Below are 17,627 nucleotides of genomic sequence, written 5' to 3' on the forward strand. Positions count from 1 at the left end.
CATGCTAAATTGCCCGTAGTGTTAGGCAAGGGATAAATGTAGGGGTATGGGTGGGTTACGCTTCGGCGGGCCGGCGTGGACTTGTTGGGCCGAAGGGCCTGTTTCCACACTGTAATGTAATATAATCATATCTGCAATAAATCCGTTGGTTCTGAATCCTATCAGATTGAATGGATCGATTGGAGAGGCAGTTAGAGGCAATAAGGAAGTTACAAGAGCAAGAGGGTGTGATGAATGGCAGTTATAGGAAGGGGGGAAAAGTCTCAGATACAATCACATAGATGGTTAACTCCAGAAAAGGTAAGAAAGGTAGGCAGTTAGTACAGAAGTCTTCTGTGGCTATCCCTATTTCAAACAAGTATGCTGTTTTGGAAAATTTAGGGGGTGATGGACTCTCAGGAGAACGTAGCACGCACAGCCAAGTTTCAGGTATTGAGACTAGATCTAATGTAATGAGAGGTACGTCAGGTTCCAGGCGATCTTAGGGGACTCTCTAGTCCGAGGTACAGACAGACGTTTCTGTGGCCAGCAGTGAAAAATCAGAATGGTGTGTTGCTTCCCTGTTGCCAGGATCAAGGATGTCTCAGAGAGGGTGCAGAATGTTCTCAAAGGGGGAGAAGGGCCAGCAAGAGGTCATTGTCCACATTGGAACCAATGACATAGGAAGGGAAAAGGTTGAGATTCTGAAGGGTGATTACAGAGAATTAGGCAGGAATTTTAAAGGGAGGTTCTTAAGAGTAGTAATATCTGGATTACTCCCAGTGCTACGAGCTAGTGAGGAACAAGAATAGGAGGATAGAGCAGATAAATGCATGGATGAGGAGTTGGCGTATGGGAGAAGGATTCACATTTTTGGATCATTGGAAGCTGTTTTGGGGTATAAGTGACCTGAACAAGAAGGACAGATTGCACCTAAATTGGAAGGGGACTAATATACTGGCAGGGAGATTTGCTAGAGCTGCTCAGGAGGAATTAAACTAAGGCGGGGGTTGTGGGTGGGGCCCAGGGAGATAGTGAGGAAAGATTTCAATCTGAGACTGGTACAGCTGAGAACAAAGGCGAGTCGAACAGTCAGAGCAGGCAGGGACAAAGCAGAGAACAAGGTAGGACTGCTAATATAAACTGCATTTATTTCAATGCAAGGGGCCTAACAGGGAAGGTAGATGAACTCAGGGCATAGTTAGGAACATGGGACTGGGATATCATAGCAATTACGGAAACATGGCTCAGGGATGGGCAGGACTGGCAGCTTAATGTTCCAGGATATAAATGATACAGGAAGGACAGAAAGGGAGGCAAGAGAGGAGGGGGAGTGGCATTTTTGATAAGGGATAGCATTACAGTTATATTGAGGGAGGATATTCTTGGAAATATATCCAGGGAGGTTATTTGGGTGGAACCTGACAAATAAGAAAGGGATGGTCACCTTATTGGGATTGTACTATAGACCCCCTAATAGTCAGTCAGAGGGAAATTAAGAAACAAACTTGTAAGGAGATCTCAGCTATCTGTAAGAATAATAGGGTGATTATGGTCGGGGATTTTAATTTTCCAAACATAGACTGGGACTGCCATTGTGTTAAGGGTTTAGATGGAGAGGAATTTGTTAAGTGAGTACAAGAAAATTTTCTGATTCAGGTGCAAAACATGACCTGCTCTTGGGAAATAAGGCATGGAAAATAAAGAGCATGAGAGCATGAAAGCATGGGAAGGGTTAAAGCATGAAGACCACTGGCAATCTGTGGTCTGTGGAAGGCAGGATGGGATAACCATAGTGGAACATTCTTACCTGAGCTGAAAATGTGTTGCTGGAAAAGCGCAGCAGGTCAGGCAGCATCCAGGGAACACGAGAATCGACGTTTCGGGCATAAGCCCCTCCTGGAACAGTCTTACACCAATTAGCAGAGTATGGTTAAGGCTGAAAGGTCATTATGGCGAGATGAGATAACCTGGAAACTAGCTCTACTAACTGTTAAGTGTCATTATGGCAGGATTGGGACCAAAAATATTTGAGACATGAAATTAAAATATCTAATTAATAGTTAGTAGAGTCAGCTTGAGACAGGAGACTATTGTAATGGATGGAATAGCTAAATATCTATCATGACAGGTTAGTCTGGAATGGAAGATCACTGTAGCAGAGGTGATAATAAATATCCTACCGTAACATTAGAATAACATTAAGTTAATAACATAAAAAGATAATGGGAACTAACATCACTGGTTTATTGTGTAGCTAGAGTGTGGTACTTTGATTAATATAGTTGGACATGCTGATAAGCTAACAGAAACATGATAAAAAAGAGAAAAAAAAACACAGACCCGGAGATTCTGGGCATTCAAGAATCTGCTTTCTCAATGTCACGGTTTTTTGTTTGCAAATAAATGACCTACTTCTTGAAGAACTCTCCGCGTCTCCTGGTGATTCTCTACATTTTCTCCACAACAAAGACAGAGCAGGTGACTGAGGTGTCAGTGGGGGAGCACTTTGGGGCTAGAGACCGTAATTCTATTCGCTTTAAAAACACAGTGACGGAAAAAGATAGACCAGAACTAAAAGTTGAAGTAGTTCTAAATTGGAGGAAGGCCAATTTTGATGGTATTAGGCAATGACTTTCAAAAGCTGATTGGGGCAGATGTTCACAGGTAAAGGGATGGCTGGAGAATGGGAAGCCTTCAGAAATGAGAAAACAAGAGTCCAGAGATAGTATATTCCTGTCAGGGTGAAAGGAAAGGCTAGTAGGTGTTGGGAGTGCCGGAAGACTAAAGAAATTGAAAGTTTGGTTAAGAAAAGGAAGGAAACATATGTCATGTAAAGACAGGATAGATCGAATGATTCCTTAGAAGAGTATAAAGGCAGTAGGAGTATACTTAAGAGGGAAATCAGGAGAGCAAAAAGGGGACATGAGATAGCTTTGGCAAACAGAATTAAGGAGAATCCAAAGGGTTTTTACAAATACATTCAGGACAAAAGGGAAACTAGGGACAGAATAGGGCCCCTCAAAGATCAGCAATGCAGCCACTGTGCAGGAGATGAGGGAGATACTAACGAGCATTGTGCAATGTTTACTGTGAAAAAGGTCATGGAAGATATAGACTGCCGGGAAATAGATGGTGACATCTTGAAAATGTCCATACTACACAGGAGGAAGTGCTGGATGTCTTGAATTACATAAAAGTGGATAACTCCCCAGGACCTGATCAGGTGTACCCTGGAACTCTGTGGGAAGCTAGGGAAGTGATTGCTGGGCCCCATGCTGAGATATTTGTATCATGGATAGTCACAGGTGAGGTGCCGCATGACTGGAGGTTGCTAACGTGGTGCCACTGTTAAGATCGGTGGAAGGTCAAGCCCAGGAACTATAGACCAGTGAGCCTGACGGTGGGGGGCAAGTTTAATAGAATAGAATAGAATCCCTACAATATGGAAAGAGGCCCTGTGGCCCAACAAATCCACACCGACCCTCCAAGGAGTATCCCATCCAGACCTATTCCCCTACCCTATTATTCTATATCTTCCCCGACTAATGCACCTAACCTACACATCATTGAACACTCTGGGCAATTTAGCTTGGCCAATTCACCTAAACTGCACGTCTTTGGGTTGTGGGAGGAAATCGGAGTACGCGGAGGAAACCCATGCAGATACAGGGAGAATGTGCAAACTCCACACTGACAGTCACCCAAGGCTGGAATCGAACCTGGGTCCCTGGCACTGTGAGGCAGCAGTGCTAACCACTGAGCCACCGTGAATCCTGAGGGACAGGATGTACATGTATTTGGAAAGGCAAGGATTAGGGATAGTCAACATGGCTTTGTGCATGGGAAATCATGTCTCACAAACTTGCTTGAGTTTTTTGAAGTCGTAACAAAGAGGATTGATGAGGGCAGAGCGGTGGACGTGATCTATGTGGACTTCAGCAAGGCGTTCAACAAGGTTCCCCATGAGAGACTGGTTAACAAGGTTAGATCTCATGGAATACAGGGAGAACTAGCCATTTGGATACAGAACTGGCTCAAAAGGTAGAAGAGACAGGGTAGTGGTGTGGAGGGTTGTTTTACAGACTGGAGGCCTATGATCAATGGAGTGCCACAAGGATTGGTCCTGGGTCTACTACTTTTCATCATTTATATAAATGATGTGGTTGTGAGGTATACCTAGTAAGTTTGCAGTTGACACCAAAATTGGAGGTGTAGTGGACAGTGAAGAAGGTTACCTCCGATTACAATGGGATCTTGATCCGATGGGCCAATGGGCTGAGGAGTTTAATTGAGATAAATGTGAAGTGCTGCATTTTGGGAAAGCAAATCTTAGCAGGACTTAAGACACTTAATGGTAAGGTCCTCAGGAGTGTTGCTGTACAAAGACACCATAACTCCTTGAAAGTGGAGTCACAGGCAGATAGGATAGTGAAGGCAGTGTTTGGTATGCTTTCCTTTATTGGTCAGAGTATTGAGTACAGGAGTTGTGAGGTTATGTTATGGCTGTACAGGACATTGTTGGAATATTGTGTGCAATTCTGGTCTCCTGCTTATCAGAAAGATATTGCGAAACTTGAAGGGGTTCAGAAAAGATTTACAAGGATGTTGCCAGGGTTGGAGGATTTCAGCTATAGCGAGAGGTTGAATAGGCTGGGGCTGTTTTCCCTGGAGCATCAGAGGCTGAGGGGTGACCTTATAGAGGTTAGGGCATAGGTTTAGGGTGAGAAGGGAAAGATATAAAAGGGGCAACCTTTTTACACAGAGGATGGTATGTGTATGGAATTAGCTGCCAAAGTGATGGAGGCTGGTACAATTACAACATTTAAAGGCATCCGGATAGTATATGAATAGGAAGGGTTTAGAGGGCTATGGGCCAAGTGCCTGCAGGTGGGACTAGATTGGGTTGGAATATCTGGTCGGCATGGATGAGTTGGACCAAAGGGTCTGATTCCGTGCTATACATTTCTATGACGCTGAGTGACACATAGTGCATTACTGCCACCAGCTGGTGGCTACCGGCACTTGCAGCAGGCTGTCCAACTCAATATTAAAATAATCGGTGAAAATTGTTTTGAAAAACTAAATCTCAATGGCCTTTGAACGTATAATGACTGCAATTTCACCTACCCTTGTCAATGAACACACAGAGAAGCAATTTACTGAAGGCAAGTGTAAAGGGATGAAGCCAAACAGAGTGGAGAGTGTGGTACTGGAAAGGCACAGCAGGTCAGGCAGTATCAGAGGAGCAGGAGAATCGACGTTTCAGGCATAGCCTTTCGGGCCGGGGGGGGGGGGGGGTGCAGAGAGATAAATTGGGGTGGTGGGGTGGCTGGAGAAGGTAGCAGAAAGTGAGAGTTAGATGAAGGTAGGGGGAGAAGGCGATAGGTCGGAAAGGAGGGTGGAGTGGATGGATGGGTGGGAAAGGTGATGGACAGGTCAGGAAGGCAGTGTCAAGTTGGAGGCTTGGGACTGGGATAATTTGGGTAGAGGGAACATGAGGAAAATGTTGAAGTCCATATTGATCCTGTGTGGTTGCAGGGTCCCAAGGCGGAATGTGAGGGGTTGTTCCTTCAGACGTCAGTTGGTAAGGGTTTGGCTATGGAGGAAGCCCAAGACCTGCATGTCCTTGATGGAGTGAGAGAGGGAGTTGAAGTGTTCAGCTATGGGGGAGTGGGGTTGGTTGATGCGGGTGTCCTAGAGATGTTCTCTGGGATGAGCAACAAGTAGGCGACCTGTCTCCCGGATGTAGAGACCACACTTGGTGCAATTGATACAGTCGATGACATTGGTGGCGGCACAGGTAAATTTCCTGTCTGATGTGGAAGGATCTTTTGGGACCTTGGATGGAGGAGAGGCAAGTGGTGTGGGCACAGGTTTTGCACTTCCTGAGGTGACAAGGAAAGGCTCCAGGAGTGGGATGTGGGCAGGTGGGGGGTGGTGAGGTGTGGACCTGACAAGGGAGTCATGGAGGGAATGGTCTCACTGGAATGCTGATAGAGATGGGAAAGGGGATATCTTTCTGGTGGTGAGGTGTGTTTGTCGGTGGCGGAGGATGATGCAATGGTGGGGTGGAAAGTGAGGACCAGGGGAGTTATGTCTTTGTTGCGTTGGGAGGGGGGAGTTTAAGGGCAGTGGTGCGAGAAATGCAGATGTGCTGGATGGAGGTCATTGTCGACCATGTAGGAAGGGAAGTTGCGACCTTGGAAGGAGGCGGCCATCTGGGAATTTCTAAGGTGGAATTGGTCTTCCTGGGAACAGATGCTGCAGAGGCGGACGGATAGGGAATATGGGATGACTTTTTTTTAAACAGAAGATAGGGTGGGAGGTGGGGTGGTCTAGGTAGCTGTAGGAGTCGGTGGGCTTGTAGTAGATGTCTGTGGTTAGTTGGTCGCTGGAGATGGAGAGGTCCAGGAAGGGGAGGGAATTGTCCAAGTGAATTTGAGGTCGGGTAGAAGGTGTTGGTAAAGTTGATGTACTGTTCAACCTCCTCGTGGGAGCATGAGGCGGCAACGATACAGTCATCAACTTAGAGGAGGAACAGGTGGGGAGTGGTTCTGGTGTAACTGGGGTAGATGAACTGTTCCACATACTCGACAAAGGGGCAGGCTAGCTGGGTCTCATGCCGGTGCCCAGAGCTACCCCTTTGGTTTGGAGGAAGTGGGAGGATTGGAAGGAGAAGAAGTTGTTAAAGACTGAGTAGAGGAACGCTTTGGAAGGCTGTTTCCAACACCTTATTTTACATTGCCAATTAAGTCTCTGTATTGTTCACAGCATTCCAAACATAACCTATTCCTTTTGATTGGTCGCAAATGAGGGAATCCCATTAGTGGGATCGTTTTACCTATTTCGGGGTGCTTCACGAACATTTATTTTAAAAACACAAAAAGAAACTTAGCTTTACTCCAGGGAGGCTCCTGCTGCAACTGAAGAGGAGTGGAACAGTTACTTGGGAATATAAAGTGCTGGAGAAACTCAGCAGATTTGGCAGCATCTGTGGAGAGAATAACAGAATTAACACTAAAATTCTCGTCACTTTGTCAATCTAGTGTCAGCCAAATTAATAGTGTCCTGCCCAGCACATTTACTGATTTTGGAGTGATTAGTACTTCGGTGTTGGGCCTTCCAGCTTGGGAGAAGCTTTTTTCTTGACTCTGGGTTTCACTGGAAAATCATGAAGGCAACATTCATAGTTCTTCTCCAGTGCATGGAAAAGCCTCCTGTCAACTCAAATCATGAGGACTATAGAATTAGTTCATCACAAAGTTATAAGAAGAAAGTCCTTCAGGATACTACAAATCACTTTACAGCCAAAAATAATTGGAGCTCAAAGTTAAAACATAGGAATCAACAGCCAATCCAAACTCTGCCAAATCTATGAAAAAGCCATAAGCTAAAAATAGATTATTCTGGTTAAGTCATTTGAGGGATACCAGGTCCCCTCTTCTGTGACTCTCAAACTTGCAGCAGAGAAAAAAAACAAATTGGGCAGTTGCAGCTGTTTCACAGTTTCACTCTGATGGAGAAAATTTCTTTAGTCTCACGTGGTTTTAGTTTGCAACCAAATTTGAGGGAACAGGAGTATGCCATTCAACCCCCTAACCTTGCTGGGCCATTCAACTAGAGCATGGCACATCATCTACCTCAATGCCAATACCCATAATATCCCATAGTCCTCAAAATGCCCCATCTCTAGAAAATGATTAAATAACTAACATCTGTGAAAATGGTAATGAAATGAGCTATGTTGTTTCACATTGAACATCCCAAACATCACAAACTCAGTGAATGAATTCCACGTTACAAAATACTGGGATTAACCACTGAAAAAGGCACAGGACTCAAGGAAGATATAATTAAACTGGAAAGAGTACAGAAGAAATTTACAAGGATGTTGGCAAGACTCAATGGTTTGAGTTATAGGGAGAGGTTGGACAGGCTCGGGCGTTTTTCTTTACAGCGCAGGAGATTGAAAGGGGATCTTATAGCAGTGTATAAGATCATGAGAGGCATGGATAGGGGGGATGCACGCACTCAATCTTTTTCCCAGGGTTGGGAAATTGAAGACTAGAAGGCATCAGTTTAAGCTTAGAGGAGAAAGAATAAAAAGGAACCTTAAGGACAATTTTTTTTTACACGGAGGGTGGTACGCAAATGGAATGAGCTGCCACTGGAAGTGGTTGAGGCAGGTACATTAACAACATTTAAGAGATGTTTGTATAAATACATGGATAGGAAAGGTTTGGAGGGATGTGGGCCAAGTGCTGGGAAATGGGGTTAGCATGGATGGACATTTTGGTTGGCATGGACCAGTTGGGGCTGAAGGGCCTTTTTCCATGCTGCAGAACTCTTTGAAGCTGCAAGGAGGTTTTAAATTTCTAAAAGTTAGTATTGGCAATGGCAAGCAGTGAGCTGATACCGGGGCAAGACTCAAGTTTTCAGATGCAGCCTTTAAAATTTACAACTTCTTGTCACTGTTCAAAATGGAACCTTTGCTTGGCAATTGGTGACAAGGGCTTTTACCACAGTTAGGAGAATGGTACGGAGCTCTGTGAATTTGGAATGATTGGTCAGAGAAGAAATGGTCAAGATGGTTCCAGTACTTCATTAAAACAACAATAGGCAAATATTTTCAGGTGACGTCGACAAAAGGCAGTTGTAAGTTTAGCAATTAGCTATCACAGACAATATGGGCTGAATGAACATTTCGGCGTTTTGTCTTTGGAACTACCCAGCAAGGACGAGGAGAAGACAAATCAGTTTTAAACACGGAGTTTTGGAGTAGATACATATGTTGGGGAGATGGTAGTGATGTGGTCACATCATTGGACTAGCAATTCAGAGGATCAGGCTAACGCTTGGGGGCATGGGCTCAAAATCCATCATGGCAACTGATGGAACTGAATTCCATTGATAATTCTGGAATTGAAAACTAGCCATTAGTTTCATGGTAAAACCTTTTTTAAAAATCATAGATTATTATAATGACCCACCTGGATCATGAATATAATGTAGGAAGGAATTCTGTCTGTCTTATCTTGTCTGCAACATAATTCCATTCCCACTGCAATGTGGTTGACTCTTAGCCCTCTACAATGGTCTGGCAAGCCAAGCAGCTTGAGGGCAATTAAGGATGGGGGACAAATCTTTCCAATGACTCCCACGTCCCTTGGAAGAATAATGAAATAAACACTGCACATGAAAAGTTGGTAAGAGGGTCAGATGGAGTTGCTGCGCATTAAGTAGGCCAAAATGGAGTGGATTGTCGAGCCTTTCAGGGGACAAAAAGGAGAAACCCAAGAGATGTAGACTGATCCAAGAGGGTGCAAACCAAGACTGGCCGCAAAAAAAGTTCAAGGATGCTGAAGAGTGCTGTAGGGGAGTGATGGACAATTGAAAATAGAGTTTCTGAGGGAGAACTCAGAGGATGACAGGACAGAGAAGTTGAGAAGAGATAAAACCCATTCAATTAATGGTGACAGCATAATGCAAACCGATTAACAGAAGGTCAGACCAAAACTTTGTTTTTCAGACCTAACTGTTAAAGAATGTTCAAGATTTTTTTGCTTCATCTGAAAAGGTAAAGATGTCATCATCCCACCGGACCAAAGGGTTGCGCTCTCATTAGAGAAGGACAACTGAGAGTGTAACCTGATGGTCTCCATGCCTCAGATAACGAGATGAACAATCCTTCTGAGAAGGACAATCGTTCATGGTAACCTCAACCAATGCAGAATTGAAGGCATACGGCTGGACGTTAGTCTGCATCACACACCAGCTGTCCAGATAAGAGTTAACTGACCCTTTCTCAGGGAGACAGGCAGGCAGGGAAACAGAGACAGTGTCTGCGTGTGTATGGGGGTAGGGGGTGGAACAACAGTGTTCGGCAAAAATATAAAAATGTTGGTTAGCCACAGGAAGAACAGTGTGGTCAATTCTCCCCCCAACCCCAACACCACAGCAGGTTTACCTTCCTCCTTGCAACAGAGTGCAGCAGTTCAACGCAGCAACTCACCACTAAGGGTGAGCAGTAGATTCTGGTCCAGCTGACATTGCCCACACCCCTCTAATAAGAAAGAAATAAAATTCTGGGCACTGAACTTTAGGAATGATGTCAAAATCTTGGAGATATTGCAGAAAGTTCTCCTTTGAAATTAAGTAAAATGTCTAGCTTCCACTGGCAGATGACTCAGTCACCAAAGAAAACAGAAACACGATATTGACAAAAAGGCCTACAGGAGACATGAGAAAATAATTATACAAAAAGCAACACAATCTGGAAAGGACTGCTTGAAAAAAGTGTGGTGGAAGAAGTTAGTAAAAATCAGAAAAGAATCAAAAATATTTGAAGAAAAATAATGATTCAGATAAGACGTAAAGCAGTGATGAGAGCTTAAATTACTTTTCCTCTATTAAAGATGCAGCCCAATAAGCCAAATGGTTGTAAATTTTGTACGATTCAATGATACATTCATCACTGAAGTTGACAAAAGCCCTTCGGCCCATCGCCCCTACATTGGAATTAGAATAGTTAGGTTGTTTTTGCTCATTTTGCAGCACTTAGCCCATAACCTTGAATGCCTTGGCATTGCAAGTGCACATCTAAATACTTCTTCAATAACGAGTGTCTCTCTTACAGGCAATGACTTTGACATTTCCACCACTGATTGAAAAAGATTTAAAGGTACAGGGCAGTAGGTTTAGAGGAGATTAGAGGAAAAACTACACCCTATGGTCATTGATTCCTTCACCAATGGCTAATTTTCTTCCTGTCTCTATCCCTCAATTTTATACATCTCAATCTCCTTTAAGAAAAGCAACTCTAGACTGACTAATCTCTCTTCATAACTAAAACACTCCAGCCCAAGCAACATCCTCAGCACTCTCTCAGACGTGATTCCAGAACTGCACAACCAGTTGGGAATGGTAATGGATAATTAAACACCACATTGGAGGCGGCAGCTCCACAAATATTCCCAACCTCAATGATGGAGGAGCCCAACACATCCGTGGAAAAGATAAGGCTGAAGCATTTGCAGCAATATCTTCAGGTAAGTGTAAGATGCATCTCAACCTCCTCCAGTGGTCCTCAGCATTGCAGATGGCAGAGTTTAATTCATTCCATATGACATCAATGGAGGCAGTGGAGACTGCAAATGTTATAGGCCCTGATAACATTTCAGCAATAACACTGAAGACTTGTGCTTCAGAACTTGCTGCTCCCCGAGTCAAACTCTTCCAGTACAGTTACAACACTGGTATCTATCCAACAATGTGGAAAATTGCCCAGGTATGTCCTGTACATAAAAAGCAGAACAAATCCAACCTGGCCAAGTGCTGCCCCATCAATCTATGCTCAATCCTCAGTAAAATGATGGAAGAGTCACCAACAGGGCTATCAAGCAGCATCTGCTCAGCGATGCCCAGTTTGGGTTCCGCCAGGGCCACTCAGCTCCTGACCTTATTGCAGCCTTGGTTCAAACATGGACAAAAAAAAGAGAGCTGAATTCCAGAGGGGAAGTAAAAGTGACAGTCCTTGACATCAAGGTTGCATTTGACTGAGTATAGCATCAAGGAGCCCTAGCAAAACTGGAATCCATGAGTATTATGGGGCAAACTCTTTGCTGGTTAGAGTCAGAACTGTCACACTGGAAGGTCATGGTTGGTGGAGTTCAGACATCTCAATCCAGAACATTTCTGCAGGAGTTACTCAGGATAGTATCCTAGGCCCAACCATCTTCAGCTGCTTCATCAATGACCTTCCCTCCATAAAAGGTTATAAAAGTGCAACAAAACCTAGACAACATCCAGGCTTGGGCTGACAAGTGGCAAGTAACATTGATGCCACATAAGTGCCAGGCAATGACCACTTCCAATAACAACCTAACCACTACCCCTTGATGTTCAACCGTGTTACCACTGACTCCCCAACTATCAACATTCTGGAGGTTACTACCATTGGTCAGAAACCAAACTGGACCCACCACAAACATTGGTTTCAAGAGCAGGTCAGAAGCTAGGAATAATATTGCGAGTAACCCAGCTCTTTACTCCCCAAAGCCTGTCCACCATCTACAAGGTGGAAGTCAGGAGATAGAATACTCCCTACTTATCTAGATGGATGCAGCTCAACACCACTCAGGAAGCTGGATACCATCCAAGAAAAAAACAGCTTGCTTAATTGGCACTACATTCATAAACATCCCCTCCCTCCACCACTAAGGCACAGGACCAGCAGTGTGGAGTGCAGAAATTCAAGATCCTCAGACAGCAACTTCCAAACCCACAATAACTTCCATCTGGAAGAACGATGGCAGCAGGTACATGGGAACCCCACCACCTGCAAGTTCCCCTCCAAACCACTCACCATCCTTACTTGGAAATATATCACTGTCCCTCCACTGTTGCTGGGTCAAAATTCTGGAAATTCCCTCCCTCAGGATGTTATGCGCCAACCTACTGGTTGACTGCAGCAGTTCAAGGAGACAGCTCACCACCACATTCTTAAGTACAATTAGGGAGGGGCAATACACGGTGGACAGCCACAAATTAATAAAAAGCTTGTAGCCCAAGGATCCTTGACAAGTGAGCTATTTAATAGTATGTACCAATCATGTGCATTGCAAGAAAGGGATTGCGAATTATTTAATATTATTTCCCAGAGTATTAGAACCTAAATATTAGACTTCCCTAGCTGGTGTTAGGGATAGAAGATGTTGGACAGCATCTTAAATTACCACTACTAGGGAAAATTGGGATATATAAACCTAATTTTGGGCTATAGTATATCAGGGTCTAACTCAACAGCTAAACATCACTCACCTTTGCTGTAAGCCATCTTGCACCTACCAGACTAAAAAGCAATTTGCTTCCTTATAGAGTCTGGTGAACGTGAAAGAGATAAGTTTTGCAATCAGCTTTGCTATCTGCTGCAAGGACATTTAATGTGGCACAGGCTGGTGGATGCAGGAACATTAATAGTCAACTATTGCCCCAAATGTGCAAAGTGGTGGTGAAAAGTGCTTTATTTTTCATATTGGTAAGATGTAACAAGTTGTGTACCTTAATGATCAGTGTGCTGGGGCCTCAACTCTTTACAATTTATAAAAATGACCCCAATGATTGGACAGAAGGTATAGTTAGCAAATTTGCTGATTAGAGACAGGTGGGAAGGCAAGTTGAGAAGACGGTATAGGGAAGCTACAAAAAAAAATTACAGACAGCTTAAGAGCACACAGATGTGGCAAATTGAATATAATCTGAGAAAATGTGAAATTGTCCGCTGTTGCAGGAAAAAACAACATTGGATCTAAATGGAGAGAGATTAGAGCGCTCTGGGATGCTGGGTGTCCTAGTGCACAAGGGATAAAAAGGTTCGTATGCAGGTAATTAGGAAAGCTAATACAACATAATTTATCCTGTGGGGAATGGAATACAGAAGTAAGGAGGTTATGTTTCAGACATAACAGGTCACTTGTGAGACCTCATCTGTATACAGTCTATAGTACTGAACACCTTATTTAAGGAGAATGAATGCAAATATGTTGGAAGCAACTTAGAGAAGGCTTAACAGATTAATACCTGGAATGCGCAGGTTACATTATGAGGAAATGTTGAGCAGACCAGGCTTTTAAACTAGTGGAAGTTCAGAAGAGGAGGTGAACTGGTTGAAACATACAAGATGTTGAGGAATCTTGAAAAGTTGGACGTGGAGATGATGGTTATATAATGGGAGAATCCACAGCTAGGAGGTCACTACTTAAAATTTAGGGGTCATTCATTTAAAACAGACTAGATGATTTCTTTCCCCACCCCCCAGTCAGAAGGTTGAGTTCTTTGGAACTCTTCCTTAAAAATATGGTGGAAGAGGAGTCCTTGAATTTTTTTTTACTGCAAAAGGTGGAAAGACCATTGGAAAGCAAAGAGGGTGAAAGGTTATCAAGAGTAAGCAGGAACAAGAGTTTATAGTTACAAATACATCAGTCATTATCTTATTAAATGACTTTTATGCCTTGTTTGCAGATTTGCCCTCTGGTTCTGAGGAATGGTGCATTCTCCAAAATCTTTCAATGTAACAAAGACAATTGGGCAGCTTGGACACAAATTTGTATCAATCGTAGTAAGATGCTTTTAAAATTAATTAGATGCTTGATGCTCTTTAGAAAGCCTTCAGAAATGCTGCGAATTCCCTTGAAATAGTCTTTCCTTAGACTGCAATTAGATTTCACTAATCCTATATTTTATTCTTCTCTCATGCTGTCTGCTCTGAAGCCCACACTGGAGTCTGAGACATTTTGCAAACAAACTTACATCAGAGAACCAAGTTGATTAGCAAAATTTGCACTAGTTCCAAACCATTTAACTATTAACTTGTTGCCAACTCATGTGAAGAGATACATAAATCATTCAGCTGCAAACACACTGAAAAAGACGGTACCAAGAGAACTCACCACGCTTTCAAACCCAAAACTACTACAATTTAGAAGGACAAGGGCAGCAGATACACTGGCACACCACCCCACCTGCAAGTTCTGTCAAGCCACTCTAGACTTGGGAGACAAATTGCTGTTCCTTTAGAGTCACTGGGTCAAAATCCTGGAATTCTCTCCAGGATTTGTTGGTGTCTTTCACCAAATGGACTGCAACGGTTTGAGGTGGCACTCTCTCATCACTCCCTTCATGGACAACTAGGCAATAAAATGCTGGCCGATACTCACTAATAGGATGTGGGCAATAAGAAAGGGAATCAAAAACAAGATGCACAGTAAAGGTGTACACACACACACACACGAGGACTGGTGCGCAAGCACAGGGTTACATAAGATGAGGAGATTGCTGTATAAGTCTAGATGACCACCCAAAATGACTGAAGTCAACCTGCCTATGCACTTCCAAGTTAATTTACACATTACACTGTCATCACCATGCATTCCCAGCAGCAGTATAAGTTATCAGTTCAGCAGGATGTCAACAGCCACGAGACACCAGCAACTCAAAAACCCCATAAAATGACGTACATAGTACACAGAAGTTTTAAACCTGGTGTGTTTTTTTAGGTGAAAATAAACAAATCTTTAAGCCTTCCTAAAACAGTACAATGAAACAAATATGAAACAGGAAAAAAACCCAATAGACTTGACAATGCAAGAGATGCACATGACATGAACACTGTCACATGATAGAGGACATGCATTTTCCAATGCTGCCCGTGCACTTCTAGAGGGAACATGCAAATTTAACCAAGGTACATTTACACAAGACAGAGAAACATCGTCGCAGCCCTAACACAGCCCTTGTTTATTCCCAACAGGTAGCAGGCAAACCCTACTAACTGTTTATCATTTCCCAGATGTTAATTATCAGACTAGTGCTTAAGCTGTTTTAGGGCTATTCTGACCAGTTCAGCTGATGTCAGCTTTCACCTCCATCCACCCCCATGCTCCAACCACTAGGCCCTGAGTTGCTCATTTAATATTAGTTTAAAAATAGCGAGACTTTTAGACCAAAAGTCAACTGATACATTTGCTTGTGACACATCCTTTACTAAACTGTTATATTTCTGGAAAACCGGTAAAGTCACAAACAGTAACAATTCAAATCTAATTCAGGAACTCAAAAATTGAATAGCAGCACGTGTGTGAAGGTTGCTTGCATGAGTCATGGACCTAAAGCAATATTCCTCACTGAGTGGCAACTTAGGAATTATTTTAGGAACTCACCTTAGAAGTCCATCAAATGTTATAGTATTTAATGGTAAGTTGGGTATTTACTTCAACATACAATTACAGGCCCCACTATCTACTGCAGGTAAGTAGATTATCCTATGTCAATTTTAATTATTGTCAAAGTACAATTAACACCTGGCCACAAATATTTTGTGGGCACACAATACAAATCTGAAATATGGTAATAAATACAGAAATGACATGTAGATGTTTGAAGTAAGAATTCATTTACATGAAAAATACTGTATACATTTAGAAAGAACTGTACACAGCAAATGCAAAACCACATGCACAAAGCAGTTACAAACCTGACCATCATACAAGTCCCATACACAGGAATAAGTAAATGGAGTTACCACCTTGATTCCTGATGAAGGGCTCCTGCCCGAAACGTCAATTTTTCTGCTCCTCGGATGCTGCCTGACCTGCTGTCCAGCACCACTCTAATCTTACCACCTTGAAGGGCAACTAGGGATTGGAATAAACCCTGGCCTGGCAGCAATGTCCACACACTCTGAATGAATTAAAGGAGTAAGTTAAGCACATGTACCAGGTGCACCAATGGATACAGACAAAGCACACAATATGCAAAGACTACAATCCTTGAAAGTTTGTTGGGTGCAGTTTATGTTGATTCACAAATACCTTTTTGTTGTGCTGTACCTGAGGGGGAATGCTTGTGAGCAGCCTGTGCACGATTGCTATATATATGCACACAGCTTAAAGGAATCACTTAAACAAGAAATAACTTATGTGTAAGGCATCTACACAACGTTAATGACAATATAAACACAGACATAAAGAAAAGGTTTCAGTTAACAGTTTCCAGAGTGCTTGTATGTATTCAGATGTGTGTACACACATGCAAATACAGTAATGAGTTGTGCTCACAACCATGAATTGGGAACACACACAATATACATTAATTTGGGGTGTATATGCAAGAGTCAAATAAGGCTGGAGTTTAAGAATATGCAAATACATTTATCAAGCACAACTCTTGCACACACAAAGCATCAATAAAAAGATTTTTTGAAAAATCAACCTGTTTTGATGAATTATGATACCGCTGGAGCAGCTTGGACTGAAATTGGGCCTTCTGGCTCAGAGTTACATTCCCATTGCACCATGAGACTCCTCATCAATAATAGATACATAGATACACAAACAAAGCATCCACGCTAACAAAGTTTGTGTACCAGTCTCTGAAGACATGAACAAAGTATGCCCACTTGGGGTCTTCACGTACAAGATTTTTGAATCAGAATCCCTACAGTGTGGAAGCAGGCTTTTCAGCCTATCGAGTCCACACCAACCCTCCCAACAGCATCCCAACCAGATCCACCCCTCTCAACCTATCCCTGTAACCCTGACTACTTCAAGAAAATTACAGAATGATGTAGTACAGGAGGCAGCCATTTGGCGTATTATTCCTGTGTCCACTCTGAGTGATTCAATTAGTCCCATTCTGCTGATGATTCCCTCAAAGCCTTGCAAATTTTTCCATTTCCAAGTTCATCACATTGCATTCACCACTCTTTCAGACAGTGTAATTCAGATTATAATGCAACTAATTTTCTTTTCTCTGCTGGTCACCTCAGGTTGTTTTATCAATTACGGTCAATCTGTGCTGTGTGATTACAGAATCTTCTGCTAACTCATTTCTTCAAAATCCTTCATGATTCTTGAACACAATGAAATCTTCAGTTGAACTCTCTGAAGAAAAAGAGCGCCACCCGAGTTTAATTTCTAATTTCTCCCCAAAAATAAAGCCTTTCACCCAGTTACTATTCTAATAAATCTCTGCAAACTCAAAGACAGATGTCCTTCCTAAAGTGTGGTGCCCAGGTAATGGGTCATAGTGGTCCAACTAAGGAATTCAATACCTAAACATCTCAGTTATTTAGCAACAAATTCACTTTT

The sequence above is a fragment of the Chiloscyllium plagiosum genome, unplaced genomic scaffold (genome assembly GCF_037043375.1).
Source record: "Chiloscyllium plagiosum isolate Xiang-an unplaced genomic scaffold, Cpla_swu_hap1 HiC_scaffold_24, whole genome shotgun sequence".
NCBI classification, from domain to species: Eukaryota; Metazoa; Chordata; class Chondrichthyes; order Orectolobiformes; family Hemiscylliidae; genus Chiloscyllium; species Chiloscyllium plagiosum.